Raw genomic sequence first — 27,240 nt, 5'->3', positions numbered from 1 at the left:
CTTTAGGGTTACACTAAAGCCAAACTCTGCTTGGCGTAAAACAATGCTGCCAAGCAATACTCTTTCAGACACCGAAGACTAAGTAACACCTTTTTCTTTATGGCTCTTTTTATAAAATGGACTGATTAATTTTATTTCTAATTGTTTCTTTAGTTTTGGGATATATGCACATAGACATGCTTTGTCATAATCAAATAAACCGGTTTCTGCATATTACAGAAAACATATTTTTTCTGAACATTGGTGAGATATTTTGAATGATTTGGTGTCTTTTCAGTCAGTGGAAGATTAGCCGAAAGGGAAATTAGTATACTCAGAGCAGAAATTTCTCCCCCTCCCCCCACACACAGAAAGGGAAATGAGGCAGGTTGCAAGTAAATAATACCTTTCCATTGAGGAAATATCTTGCATCTCTACCTGTCTTACTTGAGTGTTAACTTTTGCTTAAGTTGCATGTCTTCAACTGGCTTATATTTGGCAACTATTTGCCAAATTTTGCATATTAATTAACAGCGGTAACTTTTAGCCTCTACAGAGCAGGCTATTTGTGTTTTCTTCTATTTGCATTTTACTCGCGTTCTTACTTGAAGAGGAAAAATTAAACATGTTATTCTATATAATTTTGATTTAAAAAGAATCTAGACAAATTAACTTAAAGAAAGCTAAAATGCATGGATTTATAAATAACTCTCTTCCTTAATAAGTTTTAAAAGTAATTAGTTTATTCAGCTAGCTTGAGATTTCTGTCTTCAACATACTATTTTAAAAAATGATTAGACAACAGTAAATTCAAATTCTATTCCTGGAAGACAGTACTTTCATTTTAATTTGCAGTTATTTAATTAAATTAAATTTCATAGGATAAATTATAAAAAAAAATTTCACTGATGCATATACCTCTAAATTATTATTTTAAAATGAAATGAAACAGCAAGCATAACATACATGGCAAATGGCTACATTCTGACTTTGTAGTTTAATCTCATATTTGATATTTCTGTGTTAGATACATAAATTGCAATCAGCATTAATTAGAATAGTTAAAGCTTTAAAGACATTATAAATAGTATTAAAACATAATCTCAAAAGCTTGTGAGATCATATTGTGAGTTCAAACATGTGAGACAATTTGGAATTTTGATTTGAACTCATTTTTCATGGGAAAACCGAAAAATATATGAAATTTTAAATGAAAAATATGTAAAATATGAATATAACACAAAATAAAATGTTTGATTAATTATACAAACATTCCAATAAAATGAGAAAGCTGCTCAAATGACTGAGTAGCAAAGTTACTAAAAAATGTGTCTAAGGGATAAGATTAATTTTTCTTTTACGCATTTTGCAAGGGAAATGTTTCTGAAATTTCATTTCAGTTTGTTAAAATTTTCGTCAGTTCAGAAAATGCGATGCTCCCAAATTAACTAGCTACATGGGCATTTTCTTACTTTTCTCCTTGTGTAATGTGAGTGGGAGACAGTTTCCCTTAAAAGGTCTTCCATTAAGGCATCTTCACTTTAAGAATATTGTGCTTCCCCATAAAAACCATTAAACAAACAAACTGAAAATACAAAGCACTGTTAAGTTTTTGTCATAATTTGGGGTGTGGTCAGAAATTTTATAATTCATCAAAATTTCCTCCAGTAAACTGAACAGCCACATGCAACTCTTTGCCTCCTTAAATACAGTCAAAAGTCGTTAATTCGGACACCCATAATCCGGAATGATCTATAATCCGGACCTCAAAGCTAAAATCTTTCTGCGCATGCGCCGCATTGACGCATGCGCATAGGCGTTTTACTCGTGCGCCCAAGACATTTACGACTGCGCATATGCGTCTGCGCAAGTGCAGAATACGTTTTCGCGTTCGCGTTTAAGGTATAACGGACGCTATAAGCTAAAATTATCTAATTATCTATTTCAGTTAATGTTGATGATTGCGTTGTTCCTTAACCTTCGAATTGGATCCGGCTTATTATTTTTTGAAGACTGTAAGAGCAATTTTCTAAAAGTAAGCTTGAACTTTTGATTATGTCAAATAGAATTTCTGATGCTGGAGCTCCCAAAGGATCTAGAAAACGAAAGTATGTTTCGATGTCCATCAAACAAAAAACGAATTGCTACAAAAAATGGATAAAGGCACATTCTTTGTTTATCTAACCGTTCCGAAATCTGTTTATCAATTTCACGCTGCTGTGCGCGGGGGGGGGGGGAGACATCGCGGCCGGCGCGCAATGAACTGGAAGTTTATTTGTCAACACTATCGTTATCTTCAGAGCAGATGTTTTTATTTTATTCGGCTTATAATTCCTTACTAAATGTAGTATTTAATTTCGATGTACTCCGTCTTTGATATGATTTAAATCAAATTCCTCGTCATTATAAATACCATGAATACAAATCAAATAGTTTTCTGGTTGCAATTTTCTAATTTCGGCTATGCGTAAGGTATGCTTTACGCATCCGCGCGTTGAAAGAAATGTTTAATAAAGTAAACAAATAAATATTAGGCTTCTTTTTTGGTAAATTTCGATACCCTTTAGATCATAATTGCTCATTATTTTATAAATTACGGTTTCATATTTTTAATTTTATAATTTCTGCATGCCATCTTACCAGATTTAAACTGATGATCTATAATCCGGAATCGCCGAAGTCCCGACGAGTCCGGATTAAAGACTTTTGACTGTATAGTTTTCTTTACAATAAGCAGTAGTTTAATTTGTATAATTAAATATATAACTAAGTTAAATGTATAATTCAAATATCATGCTATGATGCTTGTTTATACGTATCATCAACTTCGTTTTTCATAGTATATTAATGCATATTATAATTTCAAAATGCATAAAATACATTAAATTTTTGAAGTATTAATAAAAGACCAGAAAATTCATTTCTGGACTTTGAGCAAATTGTTTTTAGAATGGGCTTTAACTGTTGAGACAGTATAAAAGACATATATTAGGAATACATTCTGCAATTTTTCAATTTTTTTCAGTCTTTTCTCAGTTTATTATATCAGCTGTATATCAGTATTCAGTTTTACCACATTAAATTCAATTTGACAGCAAAATCGCAAGATATTTAAAAGCAGCCAAACACCAAACTCGTACGGTGTTGCCACTGCTTGGTTTGAAATCATTGAGTCTGTTAACCAAAAATATATTAAATTTTTGTAAAACATGAAATAGATAATAAAACAAATTCAAATTTTGGACTTCCAGATGCACATGTTTGGGTGGAGGACTGCATTATTTAGTATTTGATTGCTCTACGGTTGTTTTTTCACAATGCAAGAAACATGCATAAATTCATGTAGATCCTTCTTTATTATACAGGATGCTAATATTTGGTGGCAACAATTTGACAAGTGATACAGTTAATCTATCTCAAATTCATATAAATGTATCTCATCATTGTTGGATAATTTCTTGCTTGAAATACTATAGCCAAACTTAAGACGTATTTCTTTAGTTTTAATTATAAACTAAAATTTATTCTAAACATGATCAAATTCATATGAATTGTATTTTAGAGATTTTTGACTGTTCTATCAAAGAAAGAATTACTGTCCATTAATATGCCAAATTTAACAGTTTTTGACCAAATGAGCAAAAAACTGAGAAAAGCAGACATTCAGGTAAAGTTGTTCATATGGATAACTTGGAGAAGAGGAAAACTTTTTTTTTTTTTTTTTTTGATTCATTAGATTTATTGTACGAATTGGAAGATATGGAGACAATCTGGCATGCATTGGTGCAACTTCTAGGAACCACAGTGCATACTTACAATTTTTTACAAATGGAGGTAAATATGTTTTATCAAATTGAATATTACATGAGATATTATTTAAATGCTTGAAAATGTTTTTGAGTTATTCCATTATTTTTACATAATGCCATTCTTCCTTTACTTTAAAGAAATTATTAAGTAATGCATTTATAATTATTAAAATATTATACATAGTATTCACGTAATCATAACATGTCTGCTGAAGTGTCACTGTATTACGGATACTTGATTAGTAATAAGTTATTTCTCTGTTAACCCTGACAATGTCTATCACATGCTGAGGCTTACTTTCAAAAAGTCAGCAGAAATGTTTCAGGGGTAAGCCGTGCCAAACATCTAGGATTTCCCATGAATAAATTAAGAACACTGTGATGTTGGATGATTGGATCACACCTCTTCCTTCAAGATATACCAAATCATTTAATAAGTTTGGGTTCTTGGTGGCCATTTCAGAAAAGAGAATTCTGTAAAATGCTCATCAGAAGAGAAATTGTCTTTTTGGAGCACTCTATTTTCATCCAGATAGCAGAAAAGTGATAAGAAATGTGACTTTTGAGCAGTTTCACATACTTGTTGGTTCAAATAGCAAAGATCCCAAACATTGTCAAGGAAGCTGTCTCGAACCATCACTGAATCATCACAATCATCATGACCTTGTCCATTTTCAGACTGGCACATTGGAAGTTTGGCTTTATAAGGATAGTACCGTATTTCTAACCTTAAAGTCAGCTTAATGCATTTGGAATCAAGACTCATACCTGCATGCCACTTGCTTCCATTCATCAATGAACCAGTCATTGTGTTCTACAACTCGTAGAAGGCAGATGCTGATACAGTGGCATGCTGTTGGATGTGGTACTATCACAGTTCTTTGGCTTCTGAAGTCTGTACAAAGAAATAAGTAGTCACAATTTATCTAATCAGGTGTAAAGAGTCAACTAAATGAGGCGCCCTGTCTGGATTGCTCATGTAGTTAGGTGATCACCTGAACTAAGGTTTAGTGTTATTGGCTACACATGATTATGGCTGAGACTACAAAGATCATGATCATTCAAGATTGCTTCTTAAATGATCAGGATTTTTAGCAATTGCTTCAAGATGCTAAACTTACACTTGTGCATATCCTATGGGAATATCTTCACATGTTCAAAAATGAGGCAGCAGTACCAGAATATCTGCATAATGATATTTATCCTTAGGGATGAATAGCATTGTGTAGATATGCATATGCACTTCATTGTGCATATAATATACAAAAAAGGTGAATGAAACCTTTTCTGCATATGAAGGCTTTTGTTATTATCCAGTTCTTATTTCATTTCCTGCTTCATTGTTATGAGAAGACACTTGAAGAAAGTAACTAAATGCTGGTATTTATATATAACAATAAAACCACTGCATAGAAACAGTTGTTAAAATTTCAGATTTTTTATCAGCAATTTGGTTGCCACTAAAAAGAAGAATCATTCAAGTTCTCTTTGCTTCATTAACTAAACACTACATTGTTGCAATTTAAAATGTACATTAAAGTTACCATTTGATTGACAATCATCCATCAATTTCTAGTGCTGAATTTTTATTTTCTTGCCCCATAAATATTTATAAGTACACACATACGCACAAAAAATATTTTAATGCATTAAAATGGTTTCACTATTTCAGTAATATTTAGTTATATCACTTTTTATTAATTTTTTAAAATTTTCAATTATTTTGCTCATTTCTCAGGCATACAATGGCATCTACTACATGAACTGAATTATTCTCATGCTCATGTTTATCCTATAGTTCTTCCTGAGAATGGCATCAACTGGAAGTCGTTGGTGGCAACCATCAGGTTTCTTTGAAGATGCCTGCATTAGATGATGACATTTCTATTGATGGTTCTGAAATCAATGCATTTGAGTTATTGGATGATTTGAGAGCAAGGAACTTGATCCTACAAACTGGTGGTTTGGGCCATACTCTGAGGTGAGAAAATTGAGTGTATTTTTAAGTTCTGTTAGGTATTGTGTTGCCCATTTAAGTTAAATTATTAACCATTGACTCATTTTATGAGAGAAATGGTTATTTTTATAGTAAAAACTGAACTCTGGGATGGTAGGTTTATGTAGATGTTTCTATTTTTAATTTTTTACTATCGCCAGATGTGCTCGCTTCTCATTCTTCTCCGCACCACTTTTATGTTCACATTACTTTTCAAATAAAATGATACTGCCTCTAAATGTTATTGTTATGTATTATTTTGAAAGAAATGATATAGGGAATTAAAAAAAATATTTTGGCAACACTTAATACTATATCAGGAATCCTAATGATATGCTGTTTTTAAAAATTTTGTGATTTTGTTATTGAATTTTGTGTGGGGTAAGTGCAAAGAAAGGGATGCTTAATAATAAAGTTAAAAAGACAAAGATAGTTGTGCAGGTCATTTTGTTAAGAAAGCTATGCATTGATATGATGAATTCAGAAATGACAATAGAAAGTAGGAAAATTTATGGCAACATTTAACACACTATTGAGAATTCTAAATGTGAATCTACTATTGAATTCTATGTGATGTAAGAATTCAGTGGGCAAGCTACAAATTTCATAACATATGATACCATTTTATAATATAGAACCATTAATTGCCGAACAAGCATTTTTGTCTTTTAAATGCTCCCTAAATTTGTTTGAAAATTTAAGCATTGAAATGGTATCTAAGTCAGAAAATTCATTCTTGAATATTTTTGTGAATTTGTCAGCCATATTTATGTGTTTAAATAAATATATAGGTACCCACCTACATACATGCATATATACATGATTAGGCATAATGAATATTTTACTTGGAATTTTTGTGCTACCGATACCATATACAATATTTGATTTTATATTTATAGACTTCTTTGATATACATAATTGAATTTATTTCAATAACTTTCTCTATCTTATTTTAAAAACTTCTGTAACTGGAAATCATTTCTAGGATTAATACTTTAGAAAATGAAAGATTTACTTAATATTTGCAATGTGACAGAAAATATCAAGAAAAGAAGTTACTTGCAGTTTTTTTATTTCTGTATTATAATAGAGTTTTCTTTTTTGCATTTTGTTAGCATTTGTTTTAAAAGGACATTTGCATTCTCAGTTTTTTCATTTAAAATTTCAAAGTTATACTCTGGCAGCATAATGAGAACATGAAGTGACTTTTCCGTAGACTAAATTCTTTATAATGTAATAGCTGGAATTAGTATATAAAATTGCATTTATATGAAGAAGACAATGCAGTAAAAAGGGGTGGCTAATTTCTTGTTAGTAGGAGACACATATTGGAGCTGAAGAGGATTGAAAAGTAATAAATATTATCTTTAAAATTAGTAAACCAGATTTAGGGTAGAAAGTAGTGTTTGAAGTAATTTAATAATATTTCACATTTCTTAATTCATAAAATCACATAGTAATAAACACAAAGAAGTAATTTTTTGCTCTTGCTCATTTATCAGGAAAATATGTTTAGTAGCTACACACATTTTTTTTCACGTGTTCATTTTTTCACATTTCGCACATTCATAATAAACACAAAGAAGTAATTTTTTGCTCTTGCTCATTTATCAGGAAAATATGTTTAGTAGCTACACACATTTTTCTGCAATGTGTTGAACATTTTCTTACCCAAATAGGAAAACAAGTTTTTTCCTTTGATTTCCAATATTTATTTTCTTTCTGATTACAGCTATGAATCAATTTTGCCAATTTTAATCAACTACTACATTCAAAATAAACTTTTTCTTACCCTCCAAAGGTCAGATACTTGCTGGGTGCTTAAATCCATAACGGTGACTAAATTAATTACACATCAAGCTGAGAAATGAAACTTATTTTAAAATAAGCTTTAAACTTAGCACAATTTTTTTTTTTTTTTTCATTCTTTATCACTAACAAACAGGGCAATCGTAACATGGGATATTAGCATACTGCCCAAAACAATAAGTGTAAAGTATATCTGTGGAATATTCCACTTCTTAATATAATTTCTAAAACTTACAGCACATAAAAATCCTTGTGCCTTTTATGATAATTTTAGTGTTTTCCTGGCCTTCATTGGAATGAGCCCAGAGACTTGGGGAGTCATTGCCGAAAATTGACATAAAATCGACTCAATTTGATCTAACAAAAGCACTTGGTTCTAGAATTTGGACCAGTCTTTTCTAGAATTAGAATTGCATTAAATTAATAATTATGAGTTAAATAATTATTTAAGTAGTAATGTCCTAAATAATTTCCTAAGCTGTTTTTAATTTGTTGAGTTTCTAAACTGTTAGAGGTGTTGCTTTAACTGGGTCAGGAAGCATCTTTTGCAATCAATTAATGCCATTCACTACTGAGTCCTTTTCAGAGCTTTTGTATTGAATGTATTGTTTTCAGTGTATTCAATAGTTTGATCATTGTCTAATATCAAAAGGCACTGAAAAAAACACTGCTCGAGGAACAGCAATTTGTATTTTCTTCAGATGAAGATTTTTTATCTGGAAATGCTTACCAAGGTTGTAAAATTTATATGTAATGAACTGTTATTTGTAGCTGTTGGCCATTTGAATCATTACACCATGACAGAATCATACATCAAATCTGAAATTTGCATAAAAAGTAGAACATGCTGGGATATGCAAATGTTCAGTATTCCACAGCATGTGTACATTATATGAAAGAGTAAATAACACTACAAAGTAATTTAAAAAGGCAGACTAAAATGCCAGTTTTTCATCCATACATTATGTTTACTTGTTATTTTGAAGGTTGGGGGTCATGTAATGTCTCATAAGACAAGAAGCAATTCATACTAACATGTCTCAGAATTCAGTTGCAAGGGGACTCAGTATTGTGAATTACTGTGTATCCCAACTGCTAATCATTTTGGTCTAATGATTTTTGCTAGCCTTTGCAGTTAATAACTCCAGGAGAACCACAGAGATTGGCCTGAGAATCTCATTGGTCTTCTCTCACTATTGCCCCAAATGACAGATATCTTGCCCACATGACTGTTAGGAATTTTTTTATAGGAAACTGGATATATCGCTTAACATCAAGTATGGCTCAATGGCATCTGAAGCATTGTAGATTATTTGTAAAGTGAGCATTACTTCAGCTTTCTTTCACACTCTGACACAGGAATCAATGCCTTTGATGGTGTGTTCAGCGCCAAACACAGGTTCATGAAAAGTGTGATGTCACCTTTTCGAATAAGTCCCACTTTTCTTTTAGAATGTTGTGATAGTCATATCCATGTGTGGAGAATGCATATTCGAAGCTTGCATTTTTCATCATTATGCTGGCCCAGCAACAGTATGAGGTGCACTGGATGCACATCCTGTTTACCTGTAGTGTGCATATCTGGTACTCTTACCAGTCACTATCATATTACTGAGGTTTTAATGCCCATGGCTATGAATATATCCAGGGCTTCTGTCCCCTCTCCTTTCAATAGAACAATGGGCAAACCAATGTTCCTCACATTGCCCTACATATTCTTTATACACAGGATGTTCAACTCCTGCTTTGCACAATGCATGTTCAAGATTTCTCACCAATTAACAGTTGGAGAGAGACTGAAATGACAATATTTACATGCCAGTGCAACACTCTAGCATAGACCTTGAAACCACAGGTGGACTTTTGTACCCATGACTGCCATCCGAAGTTTGTCTGACTCACAAAAACAATAGCAGGTAACATTCAGTTTCCTTTCAGCTGCTATAATGAGTTATGATTATTGGGAGTACTGATTTCTGCATCCTCCGTACCACTAAATTTCCTGAATTTTAATCAATTCATCCTTCCATTTGTAGTATTTATCTGAGTAAAATCTAGCAATAAAAAGAGTCCTTGGTCAAATTATTCAAGAGCTCATTTTTCATACTTTGGAAAGCAGGAGATAATATTAATCTTGTTGATCCTACTGATGTTGGGAAAATAACACAGAGAGCAGCCATATTGACTTTTCATCAGCAGGGAGCACTAATCAATACATGATACAATGGCAATAAAAGCGAGTCTAGATGATTGCAGCAGCGTCTTGCTAGGATGAAAGCTAGAAAGATTCAGAGGAAGAAGGAAGGGAGTCAAAAGTTTCAGTTTGAATTAGAAAAAGTTTCGATTTACAATTATTTATTATTATTGCTATTGATTTACAATCTTTTTGATTTCGCAAGAGGCATCTACATTAAGTGTTATGTAAGATCGCATGATTAATTTGAAGGACGCAGTTTAGACTTATAGAGCTATTTTTAAGATAGCGAGATGTTCGCAAAAATGTTTTACTCCTGAAGATGAGGGACTGTGCCTGATCGCCCTCAAAATCGATAGAGATTTATTGAAAATCTTCTCAGATAAGGTAGCTTTTCTGGGTAATTTTATAAGTAAAGCCTTTTCTAAGGGAAGTTTGTGAACATTTAAGTCAAAATCCTGTTTATGAAATAATGCTCTTTAATATAAATTACATTTTATTATTAAATAATCATTAAATTACATATTTTATTAATCCATTTAATTATGTATGATTTAATGATTTCCATTTAATTATGGATTATTTAATGATTTTTAATCATAATTGCATGATTATTATTTGTAATCATAATTACAAATCATTAAATCATTCTGTTTAATAAATTGCAATTTATTATTTACTATGTAAAAATCTCATATAGCAAATGAAAAGCAATTTACATTTGACTGAAATTTTTTCTGTAGGAATACTTCAGGTTTTGACACCAGGTGCCATTATTATTAAATATTAATTTTTAACACTTTTCCTATTATTAAGAAATTAAATTCTTAATATACAACTGTGTACATTTGTAAATGTATAGAACCAAGTAGATTAATAATATGTATTTCCCTTTAATTAATGAATGAGATAATTAAAGCTAACCAAAATAAATTTTACAGTATACAAGAGTTTCACGAGCACATTTAAATGCAATTTATGGGCTTTTGAAGAAATCCATTGATTAAAAAAAAAAAAAAAATGCTTTTTCACATAATGTATAAAATTTCATTTGAAATATTTAAAAAGAAAAATACGTCATAAGAAATTCATTTGTAATAGCAAATAATTTTTAAAAATAAGATCAGGAATTAAATAGTCAAAAGGAGTATTGGTACAGCTTTGAAAATGGAAATAATATTTATTGAGCCTTTTTTAAATTAAATAAGATATTCTCATTAGATTTAAAAATAAATTTAAGTCAAATAAAAGCTTATTTCATGAAAAAGGCGTTTCCTAAATGATACATTAATTTGTTTAGTAGATTAATTGTTTTGTCATAGTATATTTATATTAGATTAACCACTCAGTGAAATTTAAGACTTTATTAATTTTCGAGAGAATTTAAATTACGATAAATATTTCTTAGTTTCATTCGAATAGGGAGATGTGTTTTATTTAAACTTTTAAAATTTAGATCCAGTTATTGATTAAAAAAGTTAAATATTCGAGTGATTCATGAAATATTCATAGAAAGAAGTTGAGTAATTTTCTCTTGAATAAAAAAAGACTAGAATAACTCTTCTTGAAATTCATAAAAACCCTTCTTAGTATGTTCAGAGGCCCACCAGCAGCCGAGCAGTAAAAGCCACTGAACTCTGGTAATTCATTTCGGAGTTTGATTCCCAGCAAACGGGCTAGCTGCCCAGTCGTTTTCGTGGTTTTCCCCATGCATAAGGCAGATACGAGCCAGTTTCCCTTAAAATGACCTCCACAGGGCATTCCTTCATTTCCGTGTAATGCCTAAAGGCGGAGCACGTAATAAGTAAAAATAAAAATATGTTTTAATATTAAAAGGCTTTCCAGCTTTTACTTATTGTTGTTGTCTTGACCATGAAAGAATGACCTTTTACTTGTTACTTGTACAACTGCTTTTAAAAGTATGGTTTTCTTCTGCAAACCCCTTATATTCTTCTCTATAATATACAGCATACCACATAAATGTAATAAAAATTATGGCACATAAATAACTTAATAATTAGAATATGAAAAATGGTTTACTAGGTTCTTGCCTTATTATTTTTTGTATTGTTATTGTTTTTGATTTTACAAATATACACAAGTTTTCAGAAACAGAATCACAGATTTTATTTGCACAATGGCTCAATTTTTATTACCGCGATGGCTGCGCTTGAGGTATTGATGTAATATTTTAAATATTTAGCATAAAATTGCTTAACATGATAGTTTCTTGGTTTCTACGGTAAATTATTGACTTATCTGAAGTCTGCTTCTACTAGGTAAGAAAAAGGGAAATGTTAATGATGTTTGTTGTTCGAAACCAATCCTTCTTCAATGCGATCAGTTTTTCTTTGATAGTTATTTCAAAATGAAACGTATGGCATTTCAGCGGTTCTATGCAAACACAATCAAGTTTTCACTTTATTAAAGCGAATATTAAAAGCTTTCAAATTTTGCAAGCGGCTCGTACGTAACACATATCTTCTGAGGAAGTTTTAAGTGCTTTGTAATTTTCGTGGTTGTGTTTTCTTGTGTTCCTGCCTTTTACATTTTTATATTGCACTTCTTGTGTAAAATTTTTTTATATATTTAGAAGAAATTAAAATTCGGTAAGGTTTAATATTTTTACGGTCGCTTAAATGAATTTGCTAAGGTTTTCTGTGCTTTCTCTCAGCTTGTAGTCTATTAATCTAGTCTTGCACTCGCTACTAGTTATCCATTTTTAAAGCTTTGTTATTAAGCATTGCTTTCTTCCCAATTACGCTGCTTACACTTCAGAAAAATGTCACATTTTTAAAAGCTGCATACTAGCATATGTTTTTGCAAATTTTGAATAGCGTAGTCCTGCATGCAAACATTCGCACCTGAACGCCCGATTTTTGAATTTCAAATTTGTTTTATTATTTATTTCATATTTTAAAAAACTTTTCATTTAAAATTTAAAATTTTTCATTAACGAACTCATTGATTTGAAACCACGGAACCTACGGCGAAACTTCGAAACTAAATATTTTCGTCTCCAGCGTGCGAAGCTGTTGCCATTCAGAAAAGTGGAAGTTATTTATCTTTCAATTTTAATAAACAAATTCGACTCTAACTTTTCATGATAACTAGTTTTTATAGAAGTAGTATAGCAAATATAAAAATATGCATGGTGTCTTCTTCCATTGTATCACCAATTTAAAAGTATGCTGTTTTTAAATATTTAGTGATTTTGCCGTTGGTATTGAATTTTATGTGGTGAAGTGTGAAGAACCTTATATTTAATAGATAAGGTTAATACACAACAATAAGAAAAAATTAACAATATTGTTAGCACATAGCAATATAACACAATGTTAATAACAAAATGTTAAAAAAATGTTTTGTAAGCCATCTTGCTATCAAAACTGAATACTAATATGATGAACTGATTAAAGACTGAAAAAAATATGAAACTGCATAACAATACTTGTTACTGTATTGGAAATTCTAAAGATATGCTGCATTAAATGTAAAATAATACTTTTGTCATTTTACCATTGAATTTTACACGGAGTAAAAGCGAAGAAAGCAATGTGTATAACAAAACAAATTATGTAAGTGAGTTCAAGAGCAGACTAATAAGCTGCGAACTCAGCGAGTGTGTAGAAAATCTTAATAAACTCTCTTGTGTGACTTTAAAATCTGAACACTTTCAGTTTTATTTCATTTTATTGTCCCAAAGGGGAATTTACCGAGGAGGGCCATTCATTTCGTTTTTGGCATTTTTGTGTTGATTCACTATAAACAGCATATCACTTTTCAAATTGTTGCCACCAAATATTAGAGCCCTGTATTATATTTAAAAAAAATTAAATAATGACGAATCTGCACAAATGTATGTATGTTTCTGGCATTGTGATAAAACAACGGTACCTAGAGACATCCAATTTTGAATAACGTAGTCTTCCATTCCTATATGGGGATCTGGAAGAATAAATTTGGAATTTGTTTTATACCCAAATTTGGAATTTGTTTATATTATAAAGAACATATTTAATAAATAATGGTAACACACAAAAACTTTAAAAAACGCCCTTTTGGGAGTAATGCAAAATCTGAAAGCTTCCAGATTTTTAAATTTTTATATTTACTTCCCTTCCTCCTCAGTTTAAAAAAAAAAAAAAATAGTAGTAACGCTTTTTCACTCACGTGCCCCAAGATGGCAATAAAACTCCTGGTTCAGTTTTCTTTTTCGAATCAACTGTTTGACCAATAATTAAGAAAAATATCTAACTCCAACTCAATGTCGGAAAGAAAAAGGAAGGCCATTATTTAAAAGAAATTAGTAGCTTGACATTCACTTGTCAAAAACCTAACACAGAATTTGCTAATTAGGCTTAATGAACCAGAGCAGTCAGAATTAACCAAGATAGCTATCCACTTATATTGCCTCTCGAGAGAATATTTTAATTCTACCATAATATTTTATTCTGCTTGACTCAAAGAGGTTTGAGAAGATTTTGTCTTCCTTTCTACATCTTTTTAATTACTAACAGCAGTCTATTCTAAGACGTTTTCGAGAAAAAAGCATTTTTTACATATTATGCATGTTCTTTCAGAGATCAAAACTATAAATGAGTCATTTTTATTTATTTACTTACTAGAGGAAGTATCCGATGCCAGTTAAGTTAAATTTAGAATAATGTATCTTGTAAATTTAGAATAATATAAATTTCTGTAGAAAAATAAACTAATTCTCTCCCATTATATTGGCAACAATCGCACACAGTTTTTAATGATTTTCGTCTTTCTAATCAAAAGGTCGTAAAAGCTCAAGTTCCGTCCAATATGTCACCTATATTCAATTTCAGTCCATTAAATGTGACAAAAAGTTTATCATAATTTATTAGAAGTCAATAATGCGAACAAACAAACACACACACACACAGACATTCTTCTTTATATATATATATTGTAACGCTTACACATTTTTGACTAACAAACTGCGATTTGAAAGCTAGCAAATGTATTTAATGTTGAGCAAAGCTATTTTTATTTCATCGTAAAACTTACAAATTTTTTTTTAACAAACTCTACCATTTGAAAGCAAGCAGTGACAACACTTCTCGAAAGAAAGCAGATTTTTATCTCCAACGTGCGAGATTGTTCCTACTCGAAAAAATGAGGTCGAAAATTAGAGTTTTCAGAATTAATTAATATCTCAGATTTTAGCTATTTTTGGGGAGGCAGTGGATGTCGACCTTTCTCAGGACCCAAAAAAGAACTGTAGAAAGCTTAGTGACGATAGCTATAGTAGTAGCTGAGTTAATTGCGAACAAATACACAAACATTCTTCTTTATATATATGTAGTGTTGGCAGTGGCGATAAATGCAAAGCATATTTTGCTTCCCTTAAAGCTAAGACTAATCTAAATAAAATTCATGCTTTATTCCGTAAATTAAAATAAGCTAACACTGTAGCCTTTACATTTAAAATCATTTGAGTGAAAGAAAACTAGCATTATGCTAACTCATAAAAACACACATTCGCTGATACCGACGTACATATAATACTCGACCAACCCGCAGATCTTGACGTCATTGGCCAATCAGCAGCAACCATGTTAGCTTACCACCGATTGACCTCCGATCAAAATTTGCATAAGGAAAAATTAAAGCCAACAAACGGCCCTGTTTTCCTCATGCAAATAGAAAAACAAAACTTACACAGAATTACAGAAGTTCATAGTTCAATTCTATTATACGAAAGCACTTATTGTCTTTAAACACTGAAAACATCTAAACAAAACTTCCTTAAATTAACAGCAGTCGCCGCTTTTGTAAATAAGTCCGCAGTATTTAATTTACTGGTGATAAATTCAAGGTCAAACACTCCATCATTTACTAGTCTTCTAATAAAGTGATATTTTATGTCTCTCTGCTTAGTTTGGCGATTTTCTATTGGCGATCTAGAAAAATCAATGGCAGACTTGTTATCACAAAATAGTTTATATTCTCTTAAATTAAACTTTAAAATTTCATCTTGTAAGACATTTTTTGTCCACATTAATTCCTTCGCTGCTTTAGATAAGGCGATATACCCCGCTTCCATGGTTGATAAACTTACACTTTTTTGTTTAACAGTTTTCCAGATTACCAGTACTCCATCTAAATATAATATAAATATAATAGGAATGACAAGTTGTCATTCCTATTACTTGTATAATCAGCATCTGAATAACAATATAAATTTAGATGTTTAATCTTCGATAAGTTTAATTTATATAATTTAGTACTATTGAGATAACCAAGCAATTTCAACAATGCTTCCCAATGCCTAATTCCAGGATTCTCCTGAAACTGTGATAAGATATTCACTGCATATGTAATATCAGGCCTTGTCCTGTTAGCTACAAGAACTAAACATCCCAACAGATTTCTAAAGGGTAATGTATGCATTTCCGCAATTTCTGCACTTGTAGATGGACAATCTAATTTGGTAAGAATAATGCCTTTATCTATGGGAAGTGAAGTTATTGGTATCAGAAAATGTTTAAATTTTTCAAAAGTTTCTTCTATATATTTTTGCTGATATATAAAAACCTCATTCTCGTTCTCTAAGAATTCAATTCTAAGTAACATTTCAGCTTTGCCTAATACTTTAAGATCAAAAAACTTACTCAGCTGTGAAATTACTTTATACCATATTGATCTGTACTAAAAATCACAATATCATCTACATATAACAAGAGAGTTACATCTGAACTTTTATAAACACAATTACACCATTGTATTTTCTTAAAATGTAGATTTTCTAAAGTACTTTCAAATTCACAAAACCATTCATGGCCGCTTTGATGTAGACCGTAAATGGCCTTGTGTAATAAACACACTTTATTTTCCTCTTCAATAAATCCCTTTGGTTAGGTCATATATAATTTTCATTTAGGTTTGCATATAAATATGCATTCTTTACATTTAACTGACAATTAGTCCATCCATATATAAACATACCAGTATAGTGAAAAATATTCTTATGATTGAAAAATTTACTACAGGACTGTAAACGTCATGAAAATCTTCACCTCTTTTCTGCCTGAATCCCTGTGCTTTGTATCTAACCACTTGATTCTTTTCATTTCTTTTTAGCATATAGAACAATTTGTTTCCTAGCATAGTTTTATTTTCTGGCTTTTCGACTAATTCCCAAACCTTTCTTTTCTTCATTGTGTCAATTTCTTCTTTCATTGCCTTATCCCATTCTTCGGCATTTACTGATTTTCGTGCTTCTTTAAAATTTTGTGATATAACAATTTCTACGGAATTTGCCTCTTCAGACACGGAGCTAGTCTCCTTTTCTACAAAATTAATAAATAATAAATTAACCCGAGTATTCGTTTTTTTCCAATAAAACCAAACTTATCTTTTTCAAATTTAATATTTCTTGCCTCACAATACATTTCAATATCATTATAGGATCTAAAACGGGTGTCTGTTCCCTCTACATAATAATATATGTCTGTACATCTTCCGTCTGGCCTTTTAACTGCTTTTCTTTGCCAGTTTAAGTCTGATTCTTCTTTCGGGGTAAATTTATCATCTGAGAACTTTATTTCTTCTCTAGAAGTTTCCTGTTCTTCATCTGATTCTGCTAATAGCTCAGGTTCCTCTAGTCTTTTAAACTTAGTTTTTGTCTGGGGTATATCTAATGCTAAAAAATTCATCCAGTAACTGAATTATCCTTGCTTTTTGTTTTGAGTTTGAATTGCTTCTGTAGAACTTCCCATGCTTCTTTACCACTTGAGCATTCTTGTATCAGCAGCCTGAACTCAGTTTTAATTCCATAATATAATGTAGTGAAGGCTCTGTTCTCTCTCAATGTGAATTCCTGCTTTTCATGTCTTGTTGTACTTTTATCTAATTCTTCTTCTTCGTCCTCTATGAAGATCCAACAATTTCTATCCAGTACCAGCATTTTAATATCGACTTTCCATCGATCCCAGTTTTTGTCTGATTTCTGTTCCAGGAAGCAAATGGCATCCTGGAACAGAAATCAAAGTATCATCAAATTCAATTTTTCAACGAACTTCACATTACAGGTTTCTATTAATCTGCGTTCTTCTGGTAGCCATATCCTATAACCCATAGTTTCCTTCACATATCCTACCATGATTTCTTCTTTGCACCTCATTTGTAATTTATTTTCTCATTTGTAATTTCTAATCTGTTTTCGCATGCCAACTACCAAATATTTTAAAATAAACAACATTGGGTTTTCTATTTAGAAACATTTCATAAGGGGTTCGGTTGCTTTTATGACATACTCTGTTCCATGTATGTATGAAACAGCCAAGAGCTTCTGCCCACCATTCTTTTCCCATTTTACCATCATTAAGCATATCTTTAACTGCATCTAATGCCGTTCGGTTAAAATGTTCACACACACTGTTCTCTTCTGGGCTGTACGCGTTTGTGCGTTCAACACTAATTCCATTTTCGGCTAAGTACCCTTCGAATTGCCTGTTGCAGAATTCCTCACCGTTATCGGTGCGTATACTTATTAATTTCCTATTCGTCAGTCTTTCCATTTGCCTATGATAATTCTTAAAGTTGTAGAATGATTAATTTTTTTTCATACAATACACTGTTACTAATCTACTATAGTCATCCACAATAGTGAGGAAATATTTACTCCCACCGTTAGATGAAACTGGGAGTGGGCCACAAACGTCTAAATAAACCGACTGCAATGGTTTATTTGATCTCTTCGGAACAGTTTTAAAAGTTATTCTACTAGATTTAGCAATAATACACGGTTCACACCTCTCCATTGGTTTTTCAATTTCTGGTAACCATTTCACACTTTGATTCTTACTAGTATTCTTAACATAATCAAAATTTACGTGGCTAAATCTCCGAAGCCATAGCATCGTATTGTCTACTTTATTTAACTTTCCAATTTCTGTACCGTAACCAGCTTCCTTTTTATCTGTTGCATATCTAAATGGTTTTACGTGATAAAGTCCGTCATATCGTTTAGCGTAGCATAATCTATCCCAATTATTAAAATATATCCACATCTTCCCTTTTGAAATCACAAAATGAACACCTGCCTTTTCTAACCTTGCTCCCGATAGTAAATTTCTTTTTAGATTTGGATTATATAACACATTATCTAACTCAATCCAATTTATTCGATTGCCTACTTTTACTGCAAATTTGACGGTACCCTTTCCTTGTACTTTACTTTCAGAATTTCCTACAGCTAAAGACATACGTATATCATCTATTTCTTCAAAATTTGTCATTAAATTTCTATTATTACAGAAATGAGTTGTAGCTGCAGTATCTACGACCCAATTAAATTTACCTGCGTTACCTCCTTTATCTGTAGTTGTTACATAATTTTCTACTAACATTAATTCTTTATCTTTAAACTGTCCATTATTATCGTCTATTTTAAATTTCTGATTTTTACTTACATTTTCTTCACATTGAGCGATTAAGTGTCCAAATTTATGACAATGAAACAAGGTCCTATTCTCATATTCCCCATTTCTCTGAATTTGTTCCCCATTTCCCTGCGTATCTTTCCCTGCATTTGAACTAATAGTATTGAACACGCTTACCTTGCTGTCTTCTAAATCAGCATTTACCATAAGTCGGCTTTCTTCCCTTACCAGTTCTTCAGCAATTCTTTCCAGCGTAAAATCTTCGTCCTTCCACCTTAGATCAACTGTACAATGCCGGCGTATTCCTTGGGTAATCTCCTTATTGCCTGAAATCCTTTAAAAAGATCTGGCAAGTTGTGTGCAGCTTCAGCCAACTTTGCAGTCATTTTTATCCTCGCGATGAATAATCCTATTTCTTCATTTGGGGTATATCTAATGCTAAAAAATTCATCCAGTAACTGAATTATCCTTTCTTTTTGTTTTGAGTTCGAATTGCTTCTGTAGAACTTCCCATGCTTCTTTACCACTTGAGCATTCTTGTATCAGCGGCCTGAACTCAGTTTTAATTCCATAATATAATGTAGTGGAGGCTCTGTTCTCTCTCAGTGTGAATTCCTGCTTTTCACGTCTTGTTGTACTTTTATCTAATTCTTCTTCTTCATCCTCTATGAAGATCCAACAATTTCTATCCAGTACCAGCATTTTAATATCGACTTTCCATCGATCCCAGTTGTCATGGTTTAGCAGCTCAAAACTTTTAGGTAGTAATGACATCTTCAATTAAGCGTGAGCACAACGACTTGAACAAACTTCTAAGACAGGTCAGCTTCTTTTCATGGATAACGGCCCTCTTCATCTACATTCATTCAATGCTGAGTTGAACTGGGTAACAGGTTAGCTGTTGGCTCTGGGCCCATAACCCTTATGGCAGTGGAGATAAATGCAAATCATATTTTGCTTCCCTTAAATAAAGCTAAGACTAATCTAAATAAAATTCATGCTTTATTCCATAAATTAAAATAAAATAAGTTAGTACTGTAGCCTTTACATTTAAAATCATTTGAGTGAAAGAAAACTAGCATTATGCTAACTCATTATAACTCATTCGCCAATACCGGCGTACATATAATACTCGGCCAATCAGCGGCAACCACGTTAGCTTACCACCGATTGAACTCCGATCAAAATTTGCATAAGGAAAAACTAAAGCCAACAATTATAGCCATCAAGCGATGTATGTCAGGGGTAAAATGAGTCTGAATCTGTTAAGAATGAATGCGAAGTTGCTGGTTACGCTTTTTGCACCTCCGTATTTGGTTACATTAGTGGATACTCTGAGAAGACGATGTGTAGGATGTGCTTGAGCAGTTTATCTCAGTATTTCCCCTTACTGTACTCGCTGTCACTTAATGCACATTTAAGAACACAAATTTTCTTTCCTGGAAGGGTAACTAGCTGTAAGCATCGATAAGAATGCACTAGATAAGATGGCATGGCGAGAAATGTACGCGTTCCTAAACAAACTCCCCCAAATTTATTGCCCTTCTTAAACGGAAAGGTTTCCACATGTGAGTTGTGAGTGAGAGGACTTTACTTGAACGTCTCATGTTCTCATGAGCTCGTATTTCTAGGGAAATAGAGTATTGCAAGATCTGCTTATTGTTAAACTAAAACGTTAGGAATTCTAATTTTTGTCCTTGAAATTGTGGTTTAGTTTTATAAAAGTAGTACTGGAGCTCATCTTATTTAGGGCTCCGGTGTGTTCTGGCTACAATTGTAATTTATCTTAAAAATTTAGAAGCACCGGAGCTGGGCTCCGCCACAATTTAAGCACTGGGCATGCCACTTCTATTGTTCTGGTATTTTTACTAACCCAAACTGCCCAGCTGTGGCTCAAATGAAAAATGGACAGGACCCCTATCGTAATGTGCCCGGTGCTGCATGGAGCCTCTGAGGTGACAAGCACCGCACATCTACAATTAATTAGCATTCCCCTTGTCCAGAGCATCCAAGATGGTATGGGAAAGGGTGAGAGGCCTTAACACCAGTCGCTGATTGAAATACAGTGCCATACAAGAGGCTTGGCAGATAGTACATTGCCATACAATAATACTTTGGTTCATACACCATGTCGCATTTAAAGTACAACATATTACATATTGTTACGGATTTGGTATAGAAATAGCTAATGTTAGTAGAATTATAAATTAAATTGTTTTATTCCCCGTGCAGTGCAGCGCATGACGAATATTAAGAAAAGGCTATGCCTGAAAATTAAAAATACAAGAGCATGTGCATTTAATAAATAAATATCTCTTTTTGATTTCGAGAAAGTACTGGAAAATTCTAGCGCGTGATTTTAAAATCTTATAAAAGGAGGAAAACATCTCAGTTCGTAGTAGTTGCTTGCTTAGTTTGTTGTTGTTTAGAAAACTGCTCTTGTTGATTGTAGCGAATTCGCGGATTAGCGTTCTTTAGCTGTTTTGAATTACGTTCTATTGGATATTTGAGTAGTTAAAAGATAACTACTGTGAGATATTGTAATACTGCATGATAATTTGAGAAAATTTAAGCATTTTTGTTGTGATAATAATAAATTTTTGTTCATTTTTCATCGGACTTGTGCATTCATTTCATAACGAGCCCGTACGCACGCAACAATTTTTGGTGTCAGAAGTGGGATTTGAATGCCAATAACAAGAGGGATGGAAGAACAATTGAGACAGCTCATTACTGATTTTGCTGCTTTCCAAGAAAAGATGGAAGCTGGCCAAACATCTTTTAAAGAAGAAATGAAATTGGGCCAGGAATCCCTCAAAGGAGAAATGAAATTGGGCCAGGAATCCATTAAGGAAGAGATGAAATCTCTTAAAAATGAGATGAAAGCAGGTCAGGACGAAATGAAAAGATGTATAGATGTTTGTAAACGCATGGCTGCTTTTTAAATATGCGACAAGCGGTTTGGTGGAAGGGAAGAGGAATGGAGACCCCCCGGGGTGCTCTCCATCAAAATGGGGGGTGGAACTGAGCTAAATAGCACCGTCACCTGTAAGGTGCTCAATGCTGTTGCCAACGACAGGCGTATCTTGCACTCCTTGCCAAGAGGAATTTTGTGGGTTTGGGCTGATTTTACAGTCAGACAAGTGAGCATAAGTAACAACAACAAAGTTACTGGAGCACTAGGAGGGCAAATGATGAGATATTGGCTTTTAACATTATATGTTCACTGAGTTCTGTTTGCACAATACTGCATTCTATTGCATTGTTTGTACAATATCCTGTTTGTTTTGTGTGCATTCTGTTTTGTTTTGTTCTGTTTGTACGCTGCGGTTGGAAGTAAAAAAAAAAAAATTCTATAATTTGATTCGTTTCAAAAGAGAATCTGCATTTGTGACTATTCAAATCATTTCGTTTAAAGGAGATGTGACACGTTCTCCGGCTTTTACTTTTTCAAATGATCTAAGAAATTGCTCTTCATTTCATTTCAGTTCCATGAAATGGTCAACCGGGATGAATTGTGCAGGAGTTTATTGCAACGTTATCTGATCATCGTCTTCGCTCCCACCAGCAAGCCTATAGATAGGAACAAGGAATGGATTCTTGGTAGAGAGAACAGTGTTATGTCCTATCATATCTGTAAGTCTTTTTAGGATTTGATTGTTACCTGCTATAGGAAATAAGACATGGGAAAATAAAACAAGTCACTGAAACATAATTTGTAAACATAATTTCACTTTGATTTCTTCCCGACCGTAAAAGTGGGGGGGGGGCAGAAAAGGTATTTGTGATGCGATTAAAACTACTGAAATATTTTTATATGTATCTTTTATTTTACACATTTAATTTTTGCATTTCTAAGCAATAGAAATGTTTAAAATTTAGAAATCGAAGTGTTTTAAATTTGAAATATAACTTTTTTATTTAAATTTAGTACAACTTCAACGTGAGGGTGGCATTGATTAGAAAAATGATTTTTAGCATTTCGAGCGATAATTTCACGTGGGTCTCTCATTTTTAAGCAGCTTTATTCTGCTTGGATTATGGAAAGCCACTGCAATAAAAGTTTTCATTTGTTGCTGTAAAAATCTGAATCAGTAATTGAAAGCTGAAAACTAACATTTTTGTTTAAATACAGAAAATCTCAACATCGCAATAACATTGATTGTAAAAATGATTATGTGCATCTATAAAGAGAGAATAATCTCATGCAGACTCTTAAAAATTTCAGCCGAAGCATACCGCAGTAAGATTTTGCATCTTTTTTTGCTAAAAATATGAAAAATTCAGAAAAAGGAAATTGAAATTTAGTATTTTTATTTTAATTAATAAAACTGCAGCCTCAAATGACATTGATTGTAAAAACCATTTTGTGCATTTTAAGCGATAATCTCGCATAAGTCTTTTTTTTTTTTTTCAAGTGACTGTATTCTGCTCGCTTCCTTGAAAATCTCAATAATGGAAGTTATTACTTAGAATTTTGATGCTTGAAAGCACTTTCCAACCATACAAAAAAATGGCTAACGCACAGATTTAAAATATTAATAAATTTCGATTGTATCTGTTCAAAACATCTGTTTGCGAATTCGCGGCAATTTTCCAGTATTTAATCTAAAATTCTCAAGACTGAGTTTGAGCAAAAATTAAGATGAGTAATATTTTCATTGCTGTAAATACATCACTATTATGATCAATAATTATATTAATATGAATTATAATAATTAGATAATTGTAGGATAATTTTTTAAACTGAAATAAATTCCTCAAACAAAAAATAAAGCTGCCAAAACAATTTAAAAGGCATTATAAAAATTGCCAAACAACAAAATGTCGCCAAACATCGTGGTTTGTAATTTTAATTTGAAATTTCAGTTATACATATTAGGTGCAAACTCAGCCTTAGTTTGATGTAGATTTTCAATAACTCTGTTGATTTTGAAAGCATCGGACACAAGTCTCTTCTCTTCAGGAGCAAACAGCCCACCAGCGGCCGAGCGATAAAGTCGCTGAACACTGGTAGTTCGATACGATGTTCAAATTCCGCAAATGGATTGGCTGCATGAGTCATTTCGTGGCTTTCACCATTTGAAATGTGTATACGAGCCAGTTTCCCTTAGAAAGTCCTCTATATGAAGGCATCCTTCCCTTAGATAGATAGCCCTCAAGGCTTTACCATCATCTCAATAAATAAAATCAGGAGCAAAGAAATTCTCTGAAAATATCTATGCCTAACTTGGCCGAGCAGTAAAGTCGCTGAACATTAGTAGGTTGGAATCCCGGCAAACGGGCTGGCTGCATGACGTTTTCGTGCTTTTCCTGATGTGTAACATGTATACGAACCAGTTTTACTTCGAAAATCCTCCACGAAGGCATCACTCTCTTTAGGCAGATATTCCTGGAGGGCTTTAGCGTAATTAAAATATAATACTGTACCCGAATAAAGTTACATTTTTTCTCGAATTTTTTCATCAAGGTTATTATTAGTGAGTTGTAAGTTATAAATAAGAACCGGTTTATTTCAGCGAGTGACCGGTACTCATCTGATCCCATAAAAAGAAGAAATTTCTACCCTAGAGAGAGTGTACGCTTACTTACTTACCACCAGCTCAGTTGCTGTACCTCCTGTTGTATGACTCAATTGATGGAGCATTCTATTATCACTAGGCCCAGCCAAAATTTTCCGTGGAGTATTAAAAATTGTAGCGAAATTTATAAGTTACTCTGGAAGATGGGTTATTAAAGAAACCCTGTGCTGAATGAGTATTTTAGCAGTGTTTTATGCATTGTGATTGTGAGTTTATAGAGAATGTTGACTGTAGAGTTTGGATATAAGAAGTTATTCTGATGCATTAAAACGAACAATATCAACTGGGTATATTAATGTGCATCCTATGTGCTATTCACATATTTCCAGAGTTCCTATTTAATATTTGCTTGTCACGTTAATTGTACTCACTCGTGTTGAGTTGAAAACTGTGTTCATTGAAAAACGTGCGGTTCACTTTTACACGGAGCACCATTTTATATCTGCTTGGCATATTGAACTGGTTACTGGTAGCGAACACTTGAAGATGAGACTAGAAAATATTAAGAGTATATGCAGGACTAACGCTAGTTTACGAGACTTGAAATATTAGAGTATACGTTTAAGAACACTCATCTTTTCTACGGGTTTCCCTAGTAGAACGGCAGATATAGCATTGTCCCATTTTACTTTTTTATTTATTTTGTGCAGTGTGCTTCTTTGCATATTCTTCGATCATTCCTTAAGCAGTGTTAGCATCGGACACAAGTCTCTTCTCTTCAGGAGCAAACAGCCCACCAGCGGCCGAGCGATAAAGTCGCTGAACACTGGTAGTTCGATACGATGTTCAAATTCCGCAAATGGATTGGCTGCATGAGTCATTTCGTGGCTTTCACCATTTGAAATGTGTATACGAGCCAGTTTCCCTTAGAAAGTCCTCTATATGAAGGCATCCTTCCCTTAGATAGATAGCCCTCAAGGCTTTACCATCATCTCAATAAATAAAATCAGGAGCAAAGAAATTCTCTGAAAATATCTATGCCTAACTTGGCCGAGCAGTAAAGTCGCTGAACATTAGTAGGTTGGAATCCCGGCAAACGGGCTGGCTGCATGACGTTTTCGTGCTTTTCCTGATGTGTAACATGTATACGAACCAGTTTTACTTCGAAAATCCTCCACGAAGGCATCACTCTCTTTAGGCAGATATTCCTGGAGGGCTTTAGCGTAATTAAAATATAATACTGTACCCGAATAAGGTTACATTTTTTCTCAAATTTTTTCATCAAGGTTATTATTAGTGAGTTGTAAGTTATAAATAAGAACCGGTTTATTTCAGCGAGTGAACGGTACTCATCTGATCCCATAAAAAGAAGAAGTTTCTACCCTAGAGAGAGTGTACGCTTACTTACTTACCACCAGCTGAGTTGCTGTACCTCCTGTTGTATGACTCAATTGATGGAGCATTCTATTATCACTAGGCCCAGCCAAAATTTTCCGTGGAGTATTAAAAATTGTAGCGAAATTTATAAGTTACTCTGGAAGATGGGTTATTAAAGAAACCCTGTGATGAATGAGTATTTTAGCAGTGTTTTATGCATTGTGATTGTGAGTTTATAGAGAATGTTGACTGTAGAGTTTGGATATAAGAAGTTATTCTGATGCATTAAAACGAACAATATCAACTGGGTATATTAATGTGCATCCTATGTGCTATTCACATATTTCCAGAGTTCCTATTTAATATTTGCTTGTCACGTTCATTGTACTCACTCGTGTTGAGTTGAAAACTGTGTTCATTGAAAAACATGTGCGGTTCACTTTTACACGGAGCACCATTTTATATCTGCTTGGCATATTGAACTGGTTACTGGTAGCGAACACTTGAAGATGAGACTAGAAAATATTAAGAGTATATGCAGGACTAACGCTAGTTTACGAGACTTGAAATATTAGAGTATACGTTTAAGAACACTCATCTTTTCTACGGGTTTCCCTAGTAGAACGCAGATATAGCATTGTCCCATTTTACTTTTTTATTTATTTTGTGCAGTGTGCTTCTTTGCATATTCTTCGATCATTCCTTAAGCAGTGTTAGCATCGGACACAAGTCTCTTCTCTTCAGGAGCAAACAGCCCACCAGCGGCCGAGCGATAAAGTCGCTGAACACTGGTAGTTCGATACGATGTTCAAATTCCGCAAATGGATTGGCTGCATGAGTCATTTCGTGGCTTTCACCATTTGAAATGTGTATACGAGCCAGTTTCCCTTAGAAAGTCCTCTATATGAAGGCATCCTTCCCTTAGATAGATAGCCCTCAAGGCTTTACCATCATCTCAATAAATAAAATCAGGAGCAAAGAAATTCTCTGAAAATATCTATGCCTAACTTGGCCGAGCAGTAAAGTCGCTGAACATTAGTAGGTTGGAATCCCGGCAAACGGGCTGGCTGCATGACGTTTTCGTGCTTTTCCTGATGTGTAACATGTATACGAACCAGTTTTACTTCGAAAATCCTCC

At 32.9% G+C, this 27,240-nt stretch overlaps 1 long non-coding RNA gene across 6 annotated transcripts in view; it reads left to right on the top strand.

Moving 5' to 3' along the window:
* LOC118187489 (uncharacterized) overlaps positions 1-27,240 on the top strand; it is a 43,973-nt gene that overhangs the window by 11,684 nt on the left and 5,049 nt on the right. Inside the window, exons 3-6 of one of the 6 annotated variants that reach the window (XR_015038662.1) lie at positions 3,716-3,813; positions 5,587-5,769; positions 16,099-16,197; positions 22,692-22,839. This is a non-coding gene — a long non-coding RNA (uncharacterized LOC118187489). Of the gene's footprint in view, positions 1-3,715; positions 3,814-5,526; positions 5,770-16,098; positions 16,198-22,691; positions 22,840-27,240 lie in introns of all 6 variants that reach the window. The other 5 variants (XR_015038666.1, XR_015038661.1, XR_015038665.1 and 2 more) reach the window with 5 other exon arrangements.

Source organism: Stegodyphus dumicola, chromosome X1, assembly GCF_044657685.1.
Source record: "Stegodyphus dumicola isolate Sdum_Otavi_A_Nest chromosome X1, ASM4465768v1".
NCBI classification, from domain to species: Eukaryota; Metazoa; Arthropoda; class Arachnida; order Araneae; family Eresidae; genus Stegodyphus; species Stegodyphus dumicola.
Note: the sequence above shows the minus strand (reverse complement) of the source record. Positions and strands in the feature narration are given on the sequence as shown.